The sequence below is a fragment of the Leuciscus leuciscus genome (assembly GCF_965113295.1).
Source record: "Leuciscus leuciscus genome assembly, chromosome: 5".
Lineage (NCBI taxonomy): Eukaryota > Metazoa > Chordata > Actinopteri > Cypriniformes > Leuciscidae > Leuciscus > Leuciscus leuciscus.
In genome coordinates, this window is record NC_138729.1 from 247,516 (window position 1) to 263,432 (window position 15,917).

At 46.7% G+C, this 15,917-nt stretch overlaps 1 long non-coding RNA gene across 1 annotated transcript in view; it reads left to right on the plus strand.

Moving 5' to 3' along the window:
• LOC309498488 overlaps positions 1 to 15,642 on the plus strand; it is a 31,825-nt gene extending 16,183 nt beyond the window's left edge. The window contains exons 2-3 of the long non-coding RNA XR_014205965.1: positions 7,557 to 8,561; positions 15,565 to 15,642. This is a non-coding gene — a long non-coding RNA (uncharacterized lncRNA). The remainder of the gene's footprint in view (positions 1 to 7,556; positions 8,562 to 15,564) is intronic.
• The last annotated feature ends 275 nt before the right edge of the window (positions 15,643 to 15,917 follow it).

Here is a 15,917-nt window from a genome sequence, read left to right on the forward strand (position 1 = left end):
ATGCCGCCGCTAGAGTTCTTACGAGATCAAGAAAATATGATCATATAACACCGATTTTATCATCACTGCATTGGTTACCTATAAAGTTCCGTATTAATTACAAGGTATTGCTACTGACTTATAAAGCCCTAAACGGCTTAGCTCCAGTCTATTTAACGGATCTTCTATCGCCCTATAATCCATCGCGCTCTTTGAGATCACTAAATTCAAGGCTTTTGGTCATACCTAGGATATCCAGAACCACCAAAGGAGGGAGAGCATTTTCACATTTGGCTCCAAAACTCTGGAATAGTCTTCCTGATACTGTTCGTTGCTCAGACTCGCTCTCCCAGTTTAAAACTAGATTAAAGTCGCATCTCTTCAGCCAGGCATTCATATAATCCTACAGTTCAAACTACAATCCGGCCTCTATCCAATGCCAGAGGAGAACTGGCCCCCGACTGAGCCCGGGTTCTCCCAAGGTTTTTTTTTTTCTCCATTAAGGCACCTGATGGAGTTTTAGGACACCATTAGGTCACTTGATGGAGTTTTTCGGTTCCTTGCCACTGTTGCCTTTGGCTTGCTCAGTTGGGGATATTTTGGGGATATTTAATTAAATTTTATCAATCAATAAATTCCTCTTGAAACAAACTTTGTTGTATTATTTTAATTTAATACTGTGAAGCTGCTTTGATGCAATCTGTATTGTGAAAAGCGCTATACAAATAAACTTGACTTGACTTGACTTGACATTGTTGACTCTTTCATGTTGCCCCTTTTTCCCTAGACGGGGTGTAACATGAAATTGGGGGCTCGTCCCTTGGCTGGATATGTTATATTAGCCGAATTTGTTTTGCTAGTGTTTGCCTGGGGATTTTCTTTTTGTGTGGGAGGAAATATAGAGATTGGCATGGCATCAAAATTCGAACTTGATAATTTCACGCTCGCTCCTACAGAGGAAAAATTTGAAAAATGTCGCAAGGATGATTTGTTGTTGATCGCGGATTTTTTTTATATAGTAGTACCGCGAAATGCGCTTAAGAGAGAGATTAAGGACGTACTGCACATGGAGCTTGTAAAACAAAAGATCTTGCCTGGTGTTGAAAGTGAGGTTACGGGTGTTGCATCTCCAGCACTGTCTATGGATTTGGATACTGTCGAGACGGAGTTCAAATTTGACGATAGGGCTCGCATGGATCCCATTAATCCTCCTGCACCGAAGGATCGATTGTTGGCAGTCCGGTTGAAAGAACTGGAAGTGGAATTATGCCGACAGCAATATCAAAGTCAGTTGTTACGTGTCCGAGCTGTTGAGCTCGAGACAAAACGAGACATCCGGCTGAAAGAGCTGGAGCTCGAACTAAAGTTCGAGCAGGCTCGGCATCCACCTGAGTTTCGGGGAAATACTCCTGTGCAGAGTCCAGCAGGCACCTCCTCTCCTCTCCCTACAGCGTCACATGCGTCGCCGGTAAGTCCTGAATTCGATGTTAGTAGGCAAATTTCGCTAGTTCCTATATTTAGAGAAAGTGAAGTTGATACATATTTCACTGTTTTTGAGCGCATCACAGCCACATTAAAGTGGCCTAGAAATATCTGGCCTTTATTGTTACAATAGCCGCGTTTCCACTGTCGGGCCAGGGCCGGGCTAGGGCTAACAGCGAGCCGAGCCGGGCCAGTGGCCTCGGGCCTCAAGCACCGGGCTTGCGTTTCCACTGCCGGGCCATTAGCCCTGCAGCGCTGCCCTAAACCCCGCCCTTAACACGCCTTCCTGGATCAAACGTCATACAACCTCACCCATTTCAGCGGGAATTATGATGTTCATTCAGGCAGGAAGTTAGAAAACGTAGATTTTAAGAAGATAGCATGTATTAACTCACCGTCCGCGGCTGCCATAGTGTCCCGACTTGTCTCTCCACTAACAGATGGACGGTGACCCAGCACACCGTCCATCAAGTCGAACCATGGAAAGTTCCTTCTCTGGGCACCGCTTTGTCCATTGTGCGTTTTAATCGCCTTGTACTGCGCCCACAACTTTTTTATTTTTTCCCGAACTCGAAGCGTTGTTCGCTGAATGCTTAGCTTAGCAAGTTCAGCAACGATGTATTTTATAACGTCCTCGTTTCTGCACAGAGGAAGCTCCCGAAAAAAAAGTTGCTTTATTTTATGATAGTCCGGTATAAAGAGACGAGACGTGGGCTACTGACAGATAAAATAAAAACATGACTGTGATAGCCTTTATGATTGGTCGGATTTCTTCAAGCGTATGTTTTTTTACTATGCGTATCTTCAAGCGTTTACTATGTTTACTATGGTAATGGTTAGCGCGCATAGTCTTTTGCATCACAAACACAAGGCATTCAAACATGAACGCGAGTTAAATTATTTTAAAAGTCTTTAATGCTGACAGAATTATCCGGCGCTGCCGTCTCTCGACTCAGGTAAACTCCGCCTCTGTTCGTAACCACTCCTCTAGCCCGAGCTGGCCCGCTCTGGCCCAAGGTATTCGACGGGCCAGAAATCCTGGCCGTTGGCCCCGAGTAAGCCCCGATCAAGCCCCGGAAGTGACAGTGGAAACGCGACTGGCCCTGGCACGCACTAGCACGGCCCGGCCCTGGCCCGACAGTGGAAACGCGGCTAATGCAAACTTGTTGGTAAGGCTCAAGAAGTATGTTCCGCATTGACGCTTGAGCAAAGTTTAGACTATGGTGCGGTTAAATCGGCCGTGTTAAGAGCGTATGAATTAGTTCCGGAGGCTTATCGACAGAAGTTTAGAAAACATGTGAAAACCCCCAGTCAAACATTTGTTGAATTTGCACGTGAGAAAACCACACTTTTTGAAAAATGGTGTACTGCCTGTAAAGTTACAACTTTTGAGCAATTGAAAGAGCTAATTTTAATGGAAGAATTCAAAAACTGCATTTCGGAAAAGATTGTAGTTTATTTGAATGAACAGAAAGTTTTGTCACTGTCAGAGGCGGCTGTTTTTGCTGATGAGTTTGTGCTCACGCAAAAAGTTTATTTCCCGCCCCCACGTTCTTCACATTACCCTACTGTAGATCGCCGTCACAATTCTAAAATTGCAGTGACTGCTCAAAGCGATCAGACTTCTGATTCTTCAATGATGTTGCGGGAATGTTTTTATTGTCATGAGAAGGGTCATTTGATTGCTGCTTGTCCTGTCCTACAGCGGAAAAATCTGAGAAAAAGCGTAGCTTTTGTGCGTACTCACTCTTCTGATTCTCTGCTATCTATTGATCCCACGTTTGAACCTTTTGTATGTGAAGGAACAGTGTCATTTTCTGAATTGGACTCCGAACCCAAACCAGTACGTATTTTGTGAGATACGGGTGCTGCACAGTCATTTATCCTGGCAAATGTGCTCCCGTTTTCTTCACAGTCTAGCTGTAATTCGGATGTTTTAGTTCAGGGAATTGAACTTGGTGTGGTTAGAGTTCCCTTGCATTCTGTGTATTTAAGTTCTGACATTGTGACTGGTTTAGTAAAAGTGGCCGTATCTACTCAGTTACCACTGAAAGGAATCTCTCTTATTCTTGGGAATGATTTAGCCGGAAATAAAGTTTCTTGCCTCCCCGAGGTTACTGATGTACCTTGTGCATCAGAAGACGATGTGTTGGCTCAGGAATTTCCCAGTGTATTCCACTCCTGTGTTGTGACTCGAGCACAAGCTCGCAAGTTTGAAAATGAAATTGATCTCTCTAACTCGTTTATGAGTTCAGATTTCCCAGGTGTTGAGGATTCAACTGTAGATGTTTGTTCAGAGAATTTGAGCTTTGGACCTAGATTTGACTTTCCTTTTGACAGAAAACAGTTGGTAGAGGCACAAAAAGCTGATGATACTTTGACTTCACTTATTTCTGCTGTGATTGATAAATCCAAACTACAAGATCACGCTGTTGCTTATTTTTTAGATGACGGTGTGCTCATGCGTAAATGGAGTCCTGAGATCTTGAAGCATGACTGGAGTGCTGTTTTTCAGGTAGTCCTTCCAAAGTCTTACAGAGACTATGTGCTAAGTGTGGCTCATGATCATGAACTTTCTGGTCATCTAGGTATTAAGAAAACTTACACTAATCTTCTGAAACATTTTTTCTGGCCCGGAATGAAGTCCACTGTGTCCCAGTATTGTCGTTCTTGCCATGATTGTCAAGTTGCTGGAAAACCGAATCAGGTTATTTCACCAGCCCCCTTAAAGCCTATTCCAGTGATGAATGAACCGTTCGAGAAGCTTGTGATTGATTGTGTTGGTCCTTTACCAAGAACGAAGCCTGGTCACTCATACTTATTAACTTTGATGTGTTCTGCTACTAGGTTCCCAGAAGCCATTCCACTGCGTTCATTGAAGGCCCCTACAATTGTAAAAGCAATTGTAAAATTCTGTGCAACATTTGGTCTACCCAAGTTTATTCAGTCTGATCAAGGATCTAATTTCATGTGTAGAGTATTCCGTAAGGTAATGAAAGAGCTGAACATACAATATTGCGTATCCAGTGCCTATCATCCCCAGTCTCAAGGCGTGCTTGAAAGATTTCATCAGACTCTTAAGACCATGATTAGAACTTACTGTCTCCAGCATAAGAAAGAGTGGGACAAGGAGGTTCCTCTTCTGTTGTTTGCTGTTCGCAATACGGTACAAGAATCACTTGGATTCAGTCCAGCCGAGTTGGTTTTTGGACATTGTCTGCGCGGACCATTAAAGGTGTTACAAGAACAGTTACTCTCTGAAAATCAGTCGGTTACCCCTTCTAAAAATGTGCTAGATCATGTGAGTTCATTTCGTGAACGTTTACATTCAGTGTGGCAACTAGCACAGCAGTCACTAGTAACCTCTCAGTCCCGTATGAAGGGCAGATATGACAGAAAGTCGGTTCAACGCTCATTCAAGGTTGGTGATCAAGTTCTTGTATTGCTGCCTTTGCCTGGCTCAGCTCTACAAGCAAAGTTTTCGGGGCCGTATGTGATTGAGGAAAAGTTAAGTAATACTGACTATGTAGTACGAACTCCCGAAAGAAAGCGAAAGACTCGCATATGCCACATAAACATGCTTAAACTGTATGTCTCTCGACCTAAACTCTAAAGATTCTGCCGACTCTTCATTGTCTACCCCTGCTGTTGTTACTTCTGTGGATGTGGTTCCTTCTGAATATTCTCCTTCTATGGATGATCTTCACTTAGGAAGTGCTTGCCTTTCTGGTGCTCGTTTGCAGAATTCGGAATCTCTTGTAAGTCTCAGTTCTAAACTTTCACATCTATCCAGATCTTCCCAAAGTGAACTGATACAGTTAATTGATAGATACTCTACACTTTTCTCAGATGTACCTACTATGACTAATGTGTTGAAACATGACATTGATGTTGGTGATCATCGTCCTGTTAAGCAGAACGCTTATCATGTTAATCCTGTAAAGCGTGAGGTAATGAAACAAGAAACCCAGTATCTTATTGAAAATGGTCTGGCTGCGCCAAGCTCTAGTCCATGGTGTTCCCCATGTTTGTTAGTTCCAAAACCTGATGGGACATCACGTTTTTGCACTGATTACCAGAAAATTAATCAGTTAACGAAGTCAGATTCTTACCCTCTTCCCAGAATGGAGGATTGCATTGATCGCATTGGACACGCTAAGTTTGTAACTAAGTTAGACTTGCTTAAAGGGTATTGGCAGGTCCCGCTTACCGAGCGTGCTTCTGAGATCTCAGCCTTTGCCACCCCAGACGCCTTTCTGCAATATAACGTTTTAGCTTTCGGCCTCAAAAACGCTCCAGCTACCTTCCAACGTTTAATGCATAAAGTTTTAGCCAATGTGAACAATTGTGAAGCTTACATCGATGATATAGTGTGTTACTCCAATACATGGAGTAGTCATTTACAAACCCTAGAAGAAGTGTTCTTAAGGTTGCAAGCTGCTAATCTTACACTTAATTTGGCAAAATGTGAATTCTGTCATGCCACTGTCACATACTTGGGTAAAAAGGTTGGTCATGGTTCCGTCCGCCCGTTAGAAGCTAAAGTTCAGTCCATTGTTGAGTTTCCTGTGCCCAAATCTAAGAGAGAACTCAGACGGTTCCTTGGAATGGCTGGCTACTACAGAAATTTCTGTAAACTTTTCTGACGTTGTAAAACCTCTCACAGACAACCTTCGTAAAGCTGTGTCTTTTAACTAGAATTCTAAATGTGAACTTGCCTTTGAGTCTTTGAAAAATTTGTTGTGCAATGCTCCTGTTTTGGCTGCCCCAGACTTCTCTAGACCTTTTAAACTTGAAGTAGATGCTAGTGGTACGGGTGCCGGTGCTATCCTACTGCAGGAAGATGACAAAAAAATTGACCATCCGATATGTTTCTATTCAAAGAAATTTAATCGCCATAAACTCAATTACAGTACCATAGAAAAAGAAGCATTAGCTCTTTTGTTAGCTCTACAGCATTTTGAAGTTTATGTTGGTTCCAGTTCGCAACCCGTTGATGTGTTCACGGATCATAATCCACTAGTCTTTTTGCAGCGTATGTGTAACAAAAACCAGAGACTTATGCGTTGGGCACTCATTTGTCAGGGTTTTAATTTGCACATTAGGTACAAGAAAGGTGTTGACAATGTTATTGCAGACTCTTTGTCCAGATGCCATTTGTAAACTGGTAACCATATTTACTCATATGTGTGGGGGTGTTACGACCCTATGGTTTGTATTTTGCTGCCTCTCTGTTGTTTTGTCAGTCTCTTAGTGTGTCTGTCTAGGAACGTCACCTGATGGATTCCTGCAGGATGATTGGAACATCATCTGATTGGTTCCTGCACGATGATTGCTGCTCAATCCTGATTGGTGCAGCGTGTTTTAAAAAGACACGTCATCACTCCCTCTAAAGGAAGGAAGGAGTGGGTTTTGTGTTTGAGCAGAGAGCTAGTTATCTGAGTGTTAAGCGTGTTATCTGAGTGTTAAGCGTATTATCTGAGTGTTAAGCGTATTATCTGAGTGTTAAGCGTATTATATTATCTGAGTGTTAAGCGTATTATATTATCTGAGTGTTAAGCGTATTATCTGAGTGTTAAGCGTATTATCTGAGTGTTAAGCGTATTATCTGAGTGTTAAGCGTATTATCTGAGTGTTAAGAGTTTTTGAGACTGAGTTTTGTTTGATTTGAAAGCTGTTTGTACCTAAAAATCTCATTGGCCCTGTTGGCACATTTGACCCTTTGCCTGTTTACTTACACTGATTTGGACTGCCCTTTTCAGTTTGTTTGCCTGGTTATCCATATTGTAAATACTGATTTATTTTTGGGAAAGTAGGGAGTTTGACGCCATTCTTTTCTTTATTGTAAACTGTTTAATCTCTGTTTTTGGTTAGGGAGATAGGTTTACCGATTGTATTTTCATTTTCTTTTCTTTTGGGTTAAGGTTTAGGAAAGAGGTTTAAATTTAAGGTTGTTTTGTTTGTTATTTTGGCTTTGTCAGCTCCTGAATCATATGTCCCAAATTAAGAAAATAAATAACTTTTGTTCTAATTCCTCGCACATCGTTGACTCTTTCATGTTGCCCCTTTTTCCCTTGACGGGGTGTAACACAGAGTAACAGGAAATTAGAGACTGTCCGAAAGAGCGAGCGAGTGAGCACTACCGAGTGTTGGTGAGAGAGTGATTAAGAGCCTGAGCTGTTTTTTAAGGTGCAGGACTCACATGTGCTGCAGGACATTTCTGGTAATATTTTTGTGTTTGCTTGCTGCTCAGATTTGTTTTTATTACAAAAGATTTAGTGAAGCTGATAGCTTGTGTTGCCGTTTCAATCAATATGCTCTTTAAAGAGGCTGTTGTGTTCTTGTTGAGTAAGTTATTATGTATGTTTTATTTTAGGGGCCAAGCATCTCCAGTGTTTGTTCGTTTTCTTATTGTTCTTCTCGTGGGAGTCTGTGAAGTCCCTAGACCACATTTGGGTTCTGTCACTTAAACTCTATAGCACAAAACCGTTCCAAGTCTGACTTTTTCTTTTGCCTTTAACTATTCAACCATGTGGTTTAGGTACATAATGGCAGGACTGGCTTTGTGTTCACACTCTCTTCTTGTTGTGAAATCTGGAGAAAAAAAAAAATCTGTGAAATCTGTCTTATTATGTCAGTCTGAATCCTTCCTGTCTCTGTCATTTTTACAGTTGTTACATTAAATAATGCTATGTCCTATTAAATTTACTTGTAACTCTCGCTGTCGTGCTTGGCCCCTTAATTGCTGCTTTCAGTTATATTGCTATAGTTGTTATTCTTGTGGAGACTAAAGAAATCCAGGATGGAGTGTAAAGCAGCATGAGCAACAGAAGAGTAAAACTGCACGCATGGACACACCAGGGTGCTTGTAAATACTAAAACACAGGTTGCTCTACAGACTCGAGATTCAGTTTTGTACAAAAATGTCATCAGTATTTAATGATGTTGATTTATAATGAGCATGAGGTATTAGTAAAGTCAAAGGATCGTACCAGTGAAGGCTTAAGCTGAGGACGGCAAATGAAGACTTTCTGATTCTCATAAAGCTGTTTGTGAATCAGAGCTGAACAAAATGAGTCTTACATTGGTAGTCAAGTCAAGTCATCTACATTTATATAACGCTTTTAACAATGTGGATTGTTCCAAAGCAGCTTTACAGTGATAATAGGAAATTAAAGTAACAGAGATTATTTTGGCTTTATAGCAGCTCTAGAATAATGTTATTGTCCAGCTAAAGTTAGTTTGATTGATTCACTTCCGTCGCAACGATCATTAGTTATTAACTTAGGGGCCGCTAACAAGACACTGTTTTAACAGAAAACGTACTCAGTTACTAACGTAACCTCGGTTCTCTCTAGAAGAGGGAACGAGTACTTGCGTAAGTATCTTACGCTAGGGGAAAACCTCTTTTCCTCGAGATATTGAAGCCAAAAATTATCCTTAATTTTGCAATAATGTAAAACGCATTGCAGCAGCATGCAGACATGGGCGAGACAGCTCGCGCGCCCATAGGCTGCTCTGCGGCAACTGCACCAGCCTATCGATAGAGGCCCCTCATGACGTCAGAAGCAATGAGGGTGCTTCGCGCCCATTACGTCATGTCCCGCCGAAAGCGGGTGGGGCTAGGGCTATAAATACGGCCCAGAGAGGCTGGTTTGGTCAGTTTTTCATCGCAGAAGCGAATCAGAACATGACGCATGCACGGCAAGATACGCAAGTACTCGTTTCCTCTTCTAGTAACCGAGTACGTTCTCTTACGAGAGGTTCTCTCGTACTTGCGTAAGAATCTTACGCTAGGGGAACACAGTGTAAAACGCCGTGCGTGCTTGAGACATAACACTAAAGTCCCAAGGGCAGGTGCCCGGGGCTCATACAGTGCCTAATCACAAGGGACTCACAGAGAATCCGGGAAGAGGGGCTAAAAAAGCATCATTCCTGTAATATAAAGCTCTGATAAGAGCATATTATATCAAGTGTTCCACACAGCCAGGGCGAACACGGCCTGGACTGATAAATATGGGGGACTTACGCACTGCCCACAGAAGTATACATACGATCAGTGATCGACGCTCTAGCGGTTTCAGCATCCTGAGCCGATAGGATCGGGCGGGCAATACTGAAAATTTAAAACGAGAGCAACCTAGCTTGCAAAGCGGGAACCTCGAGGTTTTAAAACCTTATAAATGTAGACGCTGAGGCCCAGCCTGCCGCCATACAGATATCTTGCAAAGCAATCCCACTGGACCAAGCCCACGACGAGGCCATGCCTCTTGTGGAGTGCGCTTTGACACCTATCGGGTATTGCAGGCCCTTGGATGTGTAAGCTAGCGCTATAGCATCAACTATCCATCTGGATAGACTCTGTTTTGACGCAGCTAGTCCCTTAGAACGTCCGCTGAACAAAACAAAAATCTGCTCCGTCTGTCTGAAAACAGATGAGCGAGACACTTAACGCCCTGACCGGGCAAAGGAAGCCTGCGTCCCCTTCCTCTTCATATACCGGCAGGGCCGACAGGGAGATAACCTGTGCCCTAAACGGTGTGTTGAGGGATTTAGGAACATATCCGTGCTTTGGTTTGAGTATGACTCTCGAGTCATTTGGCCCAAACTCCATACACGTCGCGCTTCACTGAAGCGAGAGCCAGAAGAAACACTGTTTTGAAAGACAAGAGTTTCAGGTCTATTGACTGTATTGGCTCGAATGGGGCACCTTTCATGGCTTCCAGAACCGTGGAAAGGTCCCAAACGGGAACTGAGGGTGGTCTGGGAGGGTTCAGCCTCTTAGCTCCTCTAAGGAAGCGAATGACCAGATCGTTCCTTCCTAATGACTGGCCAAGCGGTGGTTCAGCGAACGCTGCTATGGCCGCCACATAAACTTTGAGCGTGGATGGGGTTCTGCCCTTATCCAGAAACTCTTGTAAAAAGGAGAGAACCTCCGGCACTCCACAGCGTGAGGGTGAAGTGCCACTCGCTGTGCACCAGCTAGTAAACACAGACCATTTTGATGAATAGAGCCGCCTCGTAGATGGAGCTCTCGCCTGTGTGATCGTGTTTAACACTCCCGCTGGGAGGTTAACGGGTACCCGTTGATGGCCCACACATGTAGGGACCAAAGCTCCGGGCGAGGATGCCAGATCGAGCCGTTTGCCTGCGAGAGGAGATCCCTCCTCACCGGTATCGGCCACGGGGCGGTACTTGTCAGCTGCATCAGGACTGGAAACCAGACTTGGTTTGTCCAAAATGGGGCGACGAGTAGCACTGGGCATCCGCTCTCCCTGATTCGCTCTAACACCTGGGGTAGGAGCGTGACAGGGGGAAACGCATAGAGCAGGCAGCGGGGCCAGACGTGAGCCAGCGCATCCCTGCTCTTGGAGAAGAATTCCTGACAACGAGCGTTCTCTTGAGACGCAAATAGGTCTATTTTCGCTCTGCCAAATGTCCTCCATAGCATTTTGACTGTCTGTGGATGTAAAGACCATTCTCCTGCCGGCAGATTGTTTTTGGACAGTCTGTCTGGTCCCACATTCAGATGGCCGGGCACATGCGCTGCCCTGAGCGAGCACAGATTGTGCTGGGCCCAGACCAGGAGGCGTTCCGTCAGCCTGTGAAGGATTCTGGATCTGATACCTCCTTGGTGATTTATGTAAGCCACCACTGACATGTTGTCCGAACGGACCAAGACGTGGCGTCTTTTTATCTGGGGACAAAAACGCCTCAGCGCGTTGTCGACTGCCATCATTTCCAGGCAGTTTATATGCAGAAGCCTTTCCCGTTCCGACCACTGGCCGAATAACGGTCTGCCCTCGAGCAGCGCTCCCCATCCCGAGGTTGAGGCGTCCGTAGACACCACCTTCACACTCGAGGAAGTCCCCAGGCTTACACCTGACCGGTACCAGTCGGTCACTGTCCAAGGTTTCAGAGCTGCGACGCATTTCTGATCGACCTTGAGGCGCGCGAGACCGGAGGTCCAAGCTCTGCGCGGCGCGCGCGCTTTCAACCAATACTGTAGCGGGCGCATGCGAAGCAGACCCAGCTGAAGCACTGAGGATGCTGAAGCCATGAGACCCAGCATCCTTTGAAACTTTTTGAGCGGGACTAAAGTGCCGTGGCGAAAAATCTCTGTCATGCGCTGAATACTTTGTCTGCGCTGCGGCGACAGCTGTGCTGTCATAGACAGCGAGTCCAGATCTGTGCCCAGAAAATATATTTTCTGACTGGGAGACAGCGAACTCTTCGCCCAATTGACTGTGAGACCTAAATTCTCGAGGTGATCGAGTAATATGGTCCTGTGTTCTACGAGCTCCGACTGTGAGCGAGCTAGAACCAGCCAATCGTCCAAATAATTCAGCACTCGTATGCCTCGGAGCCTGAGGGGTGCGAGCGCTGCATCCATGCACATCGTGAATACGCGAGGTGCCAGGGATAGGCCAAATGGCAGGACTGTGTACTGATATGCCTGGCCCTTGAAGGCGAATCTCAAAAATCGCCTGTGACGTGACGCTATTTGTGTTTGAAAATAAGCGTCTTTCAGATCTATCGACATGAACCAGTCCCCTTGGCAAATTTGCGAGAGGATTTTCTTGGTCGTGAGCATTCTGAACCGTCGTTTCAGAAGTGCTTTGTTTAGTCGTCTTAGATCTAGAATGGGTGTGAGACCCCCGTCTTTTTTGGGTACCAGAAAATATCTGCTGTACATGCCCCCTTCGCTCTGAGCTTGTGATAAGGGTTCTATAGCCCCTTTGCTCAGTAACTTCGCTATTTCAGCTCGAAGTAGGTGTGCTACTTCCTTCTTTACCGTAGTATCGATTCGCGCCGCTTTGCGTTGCGGGCGTCGACCGAACTGTAGCGAATAGCCTCTTTCTATAATGTTCAGCACCCATTCTGATACCCCGGGGAGCTCTGCCCACGCTTTCGCGTGAGTGGCTAGGGGTAGAATGATATCTGGGCTCTGGTCGCAATCTAGTGGCGAGCGGAGAGCAACGGTGTGCTGTAACATGAGCGCCGCGTTCGCAGCGTGTGAGACTAGGGGCGTGCTGATCACAGCGTGCAGCTTGCCCGCGCTCAGTTCTTCTGCAGCGGTGTGCTGAGAGAGAGCGAGCGTGGTGAGCCCCGTGGGGTTTAATATGTCTGTGAGCGAATGAGGGCGCGGGACAACGGGCCCATCTATAACGTTGAAAACACCGTCTGTTTGTGCAGACTGTATGTGTGTTGGTTTCGTTTTTACAGAAACCGTGAGACATGTAGCATGTAGTGTTTGTGGGCACTGGGACATGGGCACAATCACTACATTTGGTGCACAACCGACATGAGTCGATTTTATTCATGCGGGCCGTGTGTGGCGGGCCGTGTCTGTGTGTAGGAATGGGCACTGGGCAGTGGGCATTTTTACCACACTCATAACACCATCGGCCGTGGCCGGAATACCAGAAAATACACTCTTTTTGGGATTTATCTGGGTCGCCGTAAAAACGGCGTTTGTGTGCAGGCAAGCGGGCTGTGCTGCCGACTCGTTTACTGCTGAATATGCTGGAACAGTCGCAATTACTGGAACTGTGCGAGCGAAAATTTTTGGTGGAAGTCCGGCCGCAGCGGGACTTGAACACCGTCGCTTCCGTAGACTGGCTAGGAAGACTTAGAGGCCTCGGGCTTTACCTCAATCTTTGGCCGTGGCCCACGCGGCGGGGGGCGCGGCCGGCGGAGCGGGAGCGCGGTCTCTGATCCCGGGTCTGTCGGCGCTGCGGGGCGGCGGCAGCTGAGGGTTGCGGCTGGGAGCTGCGAGCAGACGGCTGTTTAGAGCGACCTGCTGCGGAGCATGAGCGCTTGGGCAGGAAATGTTTCATGGCCTGCGATGTCTTCTGAACCTCGGCGAATCTGTCTGCGAAGTCTTTGACAGACGATCCGAAGAGGCCAGCGGGGGAGACGGGGGCGTCGAGAAACGCAGAGTGTTCCGAGTCCGACATCTCCGAGAGCGTTAACCACAGGTGTCTCTCAGCAACGGTGAGAGAAGCCATGTTCCGCCCCATGGCCTGCGCGGCGGATTTAGTGGCGCGAAGGGCGAGATCCGTCGCGCTCCTTAAATCCGGTAGGCTCACAGCTTCCGGTCCTTCCTCGTCCATTTTTCGGAGAAGGTTGGCCTGGAAGACCTGGAGTATGGCCATTGAGTGAAGCGCCGAAACAGCCTGCCCGGCGGCGGTGTAAGCGCGACCGTGCAAAGCTGATGTAGTGCGGCAGGATTTTGATGGCAGCGCCGTCTTAGCACGCCGTCCAGCAGAGGGCGGGCAAAGATGGGCGGCTACCGCTTCCTCGACGGGAGGAAGAGAGTGGTACCCTTTTTCCTTAGCACCGTCGACTACGGAGAATGCTGCGTAAACGGGAGTACGCACTCTGGCTGAAAAGGGAGCGCTCCAAGACTTAGCGACCTCTTCATGAAGCTCAGGAAGGAAGGGGGCTGGTCTTGAAGGCTGCGAAGTACGGTCCCTTTGCAGAAAACAGCCGTCCAGGCGGTTGAGTGCAGGCTGCTGGGGCTGCTCGAGCAGACGCATAAGCTCCGCCTCAATGCTGGCTCTCTTCCCAGAGGGCGGGTGAGAAGATGGTGCGAGGTCCGCGGAGCTCGACCAGTCCTCACTGCCCGACGCTAGGATAGAGCAACTGTCGTCCTCCATCTGTACGGCTTCCCCGTAATCCTCAATGGCGGCAGCGGCGGCAGACGGCGACCGCTGACCGGCGGTGAGAGACTCGGGTGAAGCAGGCGGCGAAGCTAGCGGGCACACCGGCGAGCTTTCGCGGGATGGAGGAGGTTCAGGGACCCACTGAGCGCGGCGCTTTTTACGGCGCGGCAGCCCGGCGGGCGAAGACGCAGCTTGGAGAAAGAATGCCCGGCGAGTCCGCAGAGTCACAATAGACATTAACTCGCAGTGAGGGCAGCCGCCCTCGGCGAGCGCGATAGCTGCGTGTTCCTCACCCAGGCAGGAAACACAGATGACATGGTGGTCCCCGTCGCTGAGTGGAGCTCGGCATGAGCCGCAGGAAGAACAAGGCATCTTGAAAAAGACGCTTCGTGCTCTTTTAGGAAATAAGTGTGCGTGTCGCAGCGGCGAACACACGCACAGCAATGAAAAGGATATAGGTACGCCGGAAAGCGTCAGCAGGAATGGCGGCTGAAGGCGGCGAGTTGTCGACCGGCAGCTTCAGATGCAGATAAATCCCGCTGGGTGCTTGAGTCAGACGGCGCGGCTTCCTCTCAGGATCCAGCGATGCGTAGTCCGCTGAAGAGATGAAAAACTGACCAAACCAGCCTCTCTGGGCCGTATTTATAGCCCTAGCCCCACCCGCTTTCGGCGGGACATGACGTAATGGGCGCGAAGCACCCTCATTGTTTCTGACGTCATGAGGGGCCTCTATCGATAGGCTGGTGCAGTTGCCGCAGAGCAGCCTATGGGCGCGCGAGCTGTCTCGCCCATGTCTGCATGCTGCTGCAATGCGTTTTACATTATTGCAAAATTAAGGATAATTTTTGCCTTCAATATCTCGAGGAAAAGAGGTTTTCCCCTAGCGTAAGATACTTACGCAAGTACGAGAGAACCTCTCGTAAGAGAACTCTTAAGTTCTTTCTTCGCAAACTTCAAAAACGCGAACCAGTGAGAACGGCGATGGTGTGCACATGCGTATTACGAGTTCAGTCTATAGGTATGTGCGTTTGATCATTTATAAATTTATAATACAGAATTTTTATCGCTTCCACGTAGCCACGCGAACCAGAATTATCCCGACAACGCTTTATCTGTAGAGAGGTAAAGGGAGGGGAGGGAGGCCTTCACAGGGAAGGGACACTTCAGGACTGTGCTGTCCTCACGTCCAGGCACAGGTCCTTCATCAGTAAGGAAAACTGTTCCAAAGCTTTGGTGCTAAATAGGAAAAGGATCTACCGCCAGCAGTCGATTTTGATATTCTAGGTATTATCAACTGGCCGGAATTTTGAGATCGCAATAGACGTGAAGGACTATAATGCGATAAGAGCTCGCTCAAGTTCTGCGGAGCTAAACCATTTAGTGCTTTGTAAGTAATCAGCAATATTTTAAAATGTATACGATGTAGTGCGAGAAGACTCCCACAAACACAAACAAACCTGGAACATTTATTCCTTTAACTTTGAACTTTTCTTTATATGTACATTCTTCTATAACGAAAAAATATATATTTTTCTTCTATAAGATTTCTTCTATAAAAAGAAAAAAAAAAGTGGAATCTTCTCAACCTGCACTCTCAGTTTCACATGCACTTGTCTATGACGAGGAACTGGAAGTCCATTAACCCTCTGAGGTCGAGAAACGCGCCGACGCGTTTTGCTGGATTTTTTTCACATAGCAGCAACATAAACTTAAATTACTCCGTCATTTATGGTTATACAGAAAAAAGAAATATAAAAAAATAATCTGTGATATTTCTACTTTTGTATG